Source organism: Sander vitreus, chromosome 24, assembly GCF_031162955.1.
Source record: "Sander vitreus isolate 19-12246 chromosome 24, sanVit1, whole genome shotgun sequence".
Classification (NCBI taxonomy): Eukaryota; Metazoa; Chordata; class Actinopteri; order Perciformes; family Percidae; genus Sander; species Sander vitreus.
This window is the reverse complement of record NC_135878.1, coordinates 6,211,510-6,219,304: the sequence shown is the minus strand read 5'-3', so window position 1 is coordinate 6,219,304 and position 7,795 is coordinate 6,211,510. Positions and strand designations below refer to the sequence as shown.

At 40.1% G+C, this 7,795-nt stretch overlaps 1 protein-coding gene across 1 annotated transcript in view; it reads left to right on the top strand.

Annotated features, from left to right (window-relative positions):
- Positions 1 to 2,661: 2,661 nt before the first annotated feature.
- LOC144512626 (E3 ubiquitin-protein ligase Midline-1-like) overlaps positions 2,662 to 7,795 on the top strand; it is a 50,138-nt gene continuing 45,004 nt past the window's right edge. Inside the window, exon 1 of the mRNA XM_078243452.1 lies at positions 2,662 to 2,807. The gene's annotated coding sequence lies outside the window, so the exon portion shown is untranslated. The remainder of the gene's footprint in view (positions 2,808 to 7,795) is intronic.

Genomic DNA, 7,795 nt, shown 5'->3' with positions numbered 1-7,795 from the left:
CAAAACATATTTTAGCCACCTTAAAAAAAAAAAAAAAAAAAAAACAACATCGGTATGAGCGTATGCTATATTTAGAATATTTTCATTGCTTTACCTTGCCGTCAGACAGCTCTTTCTGACGGAACCTGCAGCCGCTGTATATGCACTCTTTAAATATATAAAATATAATATAAAAATAAATATTTTCATATAAAAATATAAAAATATTCTAAAAATAGCGTACACTAAAACGGTCAAGTGGACCTTTTTTTAGGTGGCTAAAATATGTTTTGCTACTCCCCCATCCACTGCAGTGCATTGCTTAGCTTTCATTTCAGTACTCCTGTCTGCTTCTTCAAACTGGGGACGTGCTGACCTCATACATACAACCCCACTTCAAAATATCCCAACTATCCCATTAAGGTCCCATGACATGAGAATTTCACTTTGAGGTTTTTTTTAACATTAATATGAGTTCCCCCAGCCTGCCTATGGTCCCCCAGTGGCTAGAAATGGTGATAGGTGTCAACCGAGCCCTGGGTATCCTGCTCTGCCTTTGAGAAAATGAAAGCTCTGATGGGCAGATCTGGAATCTTCCCTATATGACGCCAGAAGGGGGAAAGGTTACCTCCCCTTTCTCTGCTTTGCCCGCCCAGAGAATTTGGCCCGCCCACAAGAAAGAGAGAGACATCATGGCTTGCAAATGAGCGAAGCATGGCAGTTGGTCAAGGCCACACCCCCACCCTCCACCTTGCCCCCCCTCTCTCCTCCATAGCATTTAAAGCTACAGACAGAAATGGCACAAACTAAGGAAAGCTCATTGTGGGACTGGCTCTAGTGGCTGTAATTCTGCACCAAGGCTGAATTTTGGCAAAGAGACTTCAGATACATTATTAGGGGACCACTGAGGCCTATATAAAAGAGACTTCAGATACATTATTAGGGGACCACTGAGGCCTATATAAAAGAGACTTCAGATACATTATTAGGGGACCACTGAGGCCTATATGAAAAGAGACTTCAGATACAGTATTAGGGGACCACTGAGGCCTACATAAAAGCATCCAAAAAGCAGCATGTCATAGGACCTTTAAGCACAATAAGGGTAAATTAATGAATCTGTTTGGGTAAGCCATATGCATTCCTCTCTAAACATATTTGTTCTGGCCATATAATGACCATAACATGATGCAAATCAAAAAGGATCTTCATTTGTGTTAAGTTCCAGAAGGGAAGAACAGTGTGAGCCAAAAATAGATTTCTGCAACAGATTGGAGAGAAGTGTTTTGACATTTTTGTATGTTTATCTGTTCTCGCCATAATTGCAAGAGTTACTAAAAGAATCAGAATGCTGAGTGAAGCTGTGGTGAGGTAAATGTCACAGTTGAGTGTGATAGACTGAGACACCTGTCAATCAAGCAAACACACACACACACACACACACAACTCTTCACCCCTTACTATACTATTCATACTACTCATGTCACAAGAACATCTATTTGTTATCTGTTTATACTTGTATTTTATATTTTGAATGTTCCTATTTACCTTATTATGGTATTAGTGGCTGTTGTAGAAATTGCAGTTTAAAAGGTGTTCATCTACTGTATTTTATTTATGTGTTTGTTAACATTAGGGACTTGCTTTATTGAGGAAGAGATGGACGTATTTTGTTGCCTTGTAAATGTTGAGCTTCAGTGTCTCATGATGTTGATTCAACGATTTCTCCTTCCCACCAAGACTAACGTTGTTGAGGATTTAACATGGTTTTATTTTCTGGCAAGAGATTGGTCACATTTACCTCACCAGCTCTTGGTAAATCAAATACCATATTAGTCTTTAAAAACATAGTCTCAGCCCAAAGTCAAACTGAGTTTGAATATGAAAATTTCCAGCTGATCCCGCTGCTCTGCGCTTCTGTTCCCTTAGGTGACAACCACTACAAGTTAAAAGCAACTCAAAGCTGGGAAAAATCGCAAACCTTACTGAAAATTGAGGCAGTTTGCATCAGCTCTTTAAATGTAGAAAAAAATATAGATACATGGTGTGTAATATTTTGTGTAATCAGCAAATGGTTGCACAGCAAGAGCCCTTCCATTAATTGAATTAAGGCAATGTGAGTGTGTCTACAGTTTGGGACTTTAATTATCCGTGGGGGGGACTGACTGGGATTGACTTAACTGGGACTGACTTAACTGAGATGTAAAGTTGTAGCCAGCTGTTTTTTTGGAAACTGGACACATGCCTCTAAAAGAGATGTATCTACATTTTCCAAAGGATACATGATTTTGTTGTTGTTGTATTTTTAGGATGAGATCCCAGGACAGTGTAATAGACAAGCCAAGATGCTGGATATCGTCTCCTGCCTCACCATCCATCTGCTCTGGATCAAACACACAGAAGGGTCCAAGAAAGCTCAATGTACCACCTAATATAAGCATGAGTTTCCCAACTGCTGGACAAAGCACTTGCAGCGCTGGTTTCCACAGACCACTTCACGCTTGCCTGAGCCTGAACACATGACAAGTAAAACCCGAAGGCACGGGTTGGGGGGGAAGCTGAACAGGAGGAGGACGAGGAGGAGGGGAGATGCAAGAAAAGATCCCAAGAGTTTTGATTTGCGAGTACGCTGGGTGTGTGGATGCATGAATCTGCGTCCTCTCTCACCTCTCTTTTCCATCTCTCCAACTCTCTTTTTTTTCCCCCTGACTTTCTCTACATCTCTCTCTCTCCTCCTGTTCAAGGTTACTCACTATTGTTTTTCTCAGACTGGAATCACTGCACGCTTCTCTTCTTTTCTGTCGGAGGACCATGTGAGGCTCTTGAATGTAAGTGCGTCCTTTGTTGTTTAATTCACTTTCATTGGGACCATTCCTTTAGAAGCAATAGGTTTAGGCTTTTTTTCCTTTTTTCCTCGGAGCACATGCACAATGGGATGTCATACATTGGTCGGGATGGGGTTGGGTGGGGGGTGTTTAGGGGGCTTGATTGCTCCATGTGGTCCAAGCGTGGGAGTTGAATGCACGTGTCTGCTGCTGTCATTGTCTCAGCGCAGCTTTTGCACAGATTTGTCTTTAGTTCTAAACTCGATTTGCTGCATGTGTTAGTCGGTGAATTTTGGTTGGCTTTGTATTTACCCATGAACTCAAAATGCTTAATCATAGGTCTGCAATATCCTTCATTTAACTGGAAAGAGATGCATATACAATTGTTCATATAGAAACCATCAAAACCAATAGTTTATGTGAATATAATAAAATAACTGTAAATTAGGGACTTGCCTTATTACGATTGCTTAACAGTGGTTGTACACAAATCTAAGGTACTAAAATACAAGTGTATGTGTCCACATAAAGCCCCTGCACTTACTAACTAAACAATATAGTTGCAATACATTTGTACCTGTGTAGTAGTTATTATGTCATATACAGTATCTAATGAACTATTACACTTTGACTCAAGGTGTGTTTTCATTTTACAACTGCTTGAAACAGTTCAACCGAGTGAAATTGAGGACTATCTGTTCTGTGCGGCATGTTAAATTTATAGAATGCCATGTTTATGTTTTACCACTAGCTTGTTACCTGTGCCCTGCAAATACCTAGAAGGCCTTTAGTTATACCAACATATTATCCAATTTATTTTGTGTTCTTTGTGTACATGAGCCAAATGGACAAATTGCTTGTTTGGACTCATGTCCGTATTATGGAAGCCAATGTTCCACATTTGAACTGGATATGTCAGAAAGCTAAATCTTCTGCTCGTCAGTATAATATCAGGCTTTTGTTTATTGGCTTCGCTAGTCTCTTTGGTGACCTCAGAGTACTGTCGAAGTCTAAGGATGCACCTTGCGTTTTAATTAAAAAAATAAACGAGAGAGTACATACTTTAAGACATAAGAGTTTTGTTCCATGAGCTGTCAAAAGTTGCTAAAGCTGAATTATGTAAGCAATGATTTGAATGCACAAGCACTCATAACTCCTATAAAAACAACTTTGACAGAGGAGTTAGTACATTTCTCATTACACTGTACTAAAATGATGTCTTTGTGGACATATTCAGTTGTGTTTGTTCTCTCAGACGCCTCCAAACTGAAGATTCTTTATAAAGATTCCACCCCTGCTTTGTACTTCTGGGTTTTAATGCAAATGTGCACTCACTTTGCGAAGATTAAAAAGTACAGTTCAAATCCGAATTCAAAAACGGAGTTTAAATTCCTTCAGGTATACCCTATACACCCTCCCACGCTACACTGCAAAGCAATGTGTCTAACGTGAATTGCAACTGACATGGCAAATGAATAATACAAAAAGTGTATACATTCCGTTATCAATTATGGAAAACTTAACTAAGTTGCATGCCGAGCGTTGAGGTTTATGGTAAACGCGCACGTTCACACTTCTCTTTAGCAGGTTAGATTTGTGAATGCCTGCTTCAAACGTCACTGCGGACTTATTTTCAGACTGTAGCGATATTCTCTTCAAAGTGTTTGGTCGTTAAAGGCCGGCACACAAGAACGCACACACAGCTCTAAATATTGAATAATGATTTAAAATGCATTTAGCTGCTGGTGCAGTCAGTAGGATTACTCTATGGCTGATTGAGCAGCATAAATCTAAAATGAATCTCTAGAGAAACATATCTTTACCGTGGACTAAAAACTATGTATCACCATAAACTATTTCCGCAAAACAATCTTGTCTTTAGACTGATGGCTATGTAAGTTTCATTCATTTTGAAATGGTTTTGTGAGCAAAAGAAAAAGGCTTATTAGGTTTTCACTAGTCCTGGTAGTGCATTGGCCTTTTGCTTCAAAAAGGATGCAATGTTTCATCATTCACTTCTAGCCAAGCCAACAGAAACGTTTGAGGTAGAGGTTACTGCCGTGGTCATGGACATATTCACACTTCATAACATCCCCAGTCCCTCTTTTCCCCCCATCGTGGATTCCACACACTCCATTGTCTTATCAGTGCTGACATGTGGAGAGGGAGGTGCAGCAGGATATGACAGTTTCGTACCTGGAGCTACTGGCGCTGAGCTAAAATGAAATGAAACGGTGTGTGGAGAAAGGTTAGGAGACACGACACTAATCCAGAGCATAGATGCTAGTTCCTGGCTTGTCACTGTGAGGAGTGAAGGTGTGGGAGAAATGCAAAGATGCCTAGATAGTGAATTTAAAAGCACATGTATTTGTGCCTTTTAAGGCAATCATCTTCAAGAGTATGGTGTTCTGGTGCTCAGAGACCACAATCAAACTGTACGCTCAGTGCTGTGGCATTGATCTGAGTTGTAGGAGTTTCTGGAGGTAACACTCTGCTTTGTTTAATAGCTGCTGCTAATGCTAGGTACCCAGTACTTTGCCTCTTTATTCTACACACGGCTGTTTTTATTTTTCCACGAAAAAAAGAAAAAAAAAATATAAATTCAATGACTCCAATGTTATGAAACGGAACAGTTGATTTAAATATTACTTTACACAATAGAATTGTTCCCGTTTGTGAAGTCTTAACTATCTGCAGTATGCTCAAATTATTTTTAGTTCGTTTAACACCCTCTTTGCCATATTTGGAGCCCAGCAGGGTCTCGAGCTAGGAGGCCTTGGCATCAGCAGCTGCCAATGTGTCCAATCTTTTTCATGCCCAGCCAAACCCCCCCACATTCCAGCTATAAAATCCCATCTCTAGAGAGCTTGGCATTCACGTTACAGCTCCCAAGCAGCCAAGCTCTGGATCCTCGCCACCTCCTTGTTGAGAAAATGAGTTTGAATAGAAAGAAAAGGAGGGGTTTTAAATGCAAGTAGAGGCATTTTATTTGCAGTGACGCCCTTTCATCCACCCTCGGGGTATTGGACTGTGTGAATGGGCTGTTTGTTCTCCGGGTGACCAAACATGGCACTTGAATGTTTATCTGCACAATGACAAAGTTTGAAAGAGCCAAAGACACTTGGTGATGAGATGGACCGTGAACTAGTCAAGTGCCCCGTTCTGTTCCGTCTCTGCTAAACACACAGCTTTGGCTTCACTGCAGCCTGTGCCATCACGGCTGTGTTGGCGATTCAACTTCTTTTAATACATTGTGTGCTTGTGCCAGCCACTACGGGACAATAGTGGAGTCTTACTATTGTTAAATGTGCTTGGAACCTTGTACAGAAAGCATCGCCGCTATGAGAACTCACACTCGAAGGACAATAATCTTGAGTAGAAACAATATTTCAGTGTTCAGAGTTGCATGCAATTTAGTTGCACTAGGACCAAACTTATTTGCAACACAGTTCATGCAATAGCCAATCGAAATTCCAATATCATAGCACATGCCTTTCATTTGGGTAATACCTAGACTGATGTGTCAAACTATTACAAGCGTCAAAGGTTAAAACATGTTCCCAAGGTGAATTTGGGTTTCCTGGGATGGCAAAGGCATGTTCCGAGTTCCGCCCTACTCTGCCTCCGATTGGCTATTCTTACCCTAACAATCTCACTCCTCATTCCTAAACATAACCAATCCAACCAAGGAAGGCAACCAGTACTAGCCAATCAGAGGCAGAGTAGGGCGAGTCATCCCTTCACCATCCTAGGAAATGCAAATTTGCTTTACCAAGAATAGGAAATCAACATGAGTTAGTATTTAAGTTTTTTTTTTTTAAGTTGAGCTATGTCGGAAATCAGTTAATTCTTGAGTTACCTTAGTGTATGGTAGCTGGTGTTGGCTTCATTTAATGACATTACAGCATACTAGGCCTTTTTGCTAAAAAGCTGTGTGAAGCCTAAATTGTATCTATTGAGGCAAGCAAGTTGAGTGTATGGTTTAACTTCACAAAAGGGCATTCAGAGAGAAACCAGCTTTACATTAAAGCAATGCAAGGGGCTGTGTTGGTGGGGGCATGTTGTTTCTGGTACCTGTGAGACATTACACACAATCCAGGAAAGCTGATTTGAGTGGTAGGTCTAGGAGTTTGAATCCGATGCCAAAGCACTACACAGCGACTATAATAGTATGAGACAGGATTTTGCAACTCTGGAAAGTTATCACAGTCACTAGAAATACAGTGTTCATGTTACAAAGTAATCTAGCAGGAATGTGCACTTGCACATATTGCTGCATTGCATTATAGAAAAAAAATATAGCCAAGTTGAACTTTTGCATTTCCTTGTCGGAGGCTTCTGCATTGGCACCCCACATTCAAATGGATGTGTAGATTGTGATTTTTTTTTCACATAGTGCGTCTCAAAGTGTTTTCTTAAGCATCCATCTGTACAATAAATTCCGTTCTCTGACCTCATTTACGGAGTCGCTCAAAACCAACTGTCAGAGGACAGTGGTCAGACAAAGTAAATTAGTGAAAATAATCCGATAAACTGCATTTACAGTATTCAGATTCATGTATTTAAATTTCCCCCACAGATCTCAATGCCCCAAATGGAAAATCAGAAAGCTCTTTATGAAATTGGTGCTTTGATCAATCATTATTTTTTCAAGTTCTGTCAAAATACAGTATACACGTCTCACTTTCTTTTCCCATTTGTTGATCATGCAATAGGAGGCTGTCCTGTATGACTCCGAGTACTGTAAAGTAAAGACAATAAATGAATGAATTTTCAGTGGTGTCTGGAGTATTGCCATTAAGGGAAATACGCTGATTTGACTGATTGATCATTTTCATAGCTATTGGAGTCAACAAAACCTGAAAAGTGATTTTAAACAGAAGAGAATACAATAGAAAATACCTCCTAAATACCAACAGAAGGTAATTTGAGCAAGATCATTCTCAACAACATAATAGCTGACACTATTTATCTCATCTAGTTCACAAAGT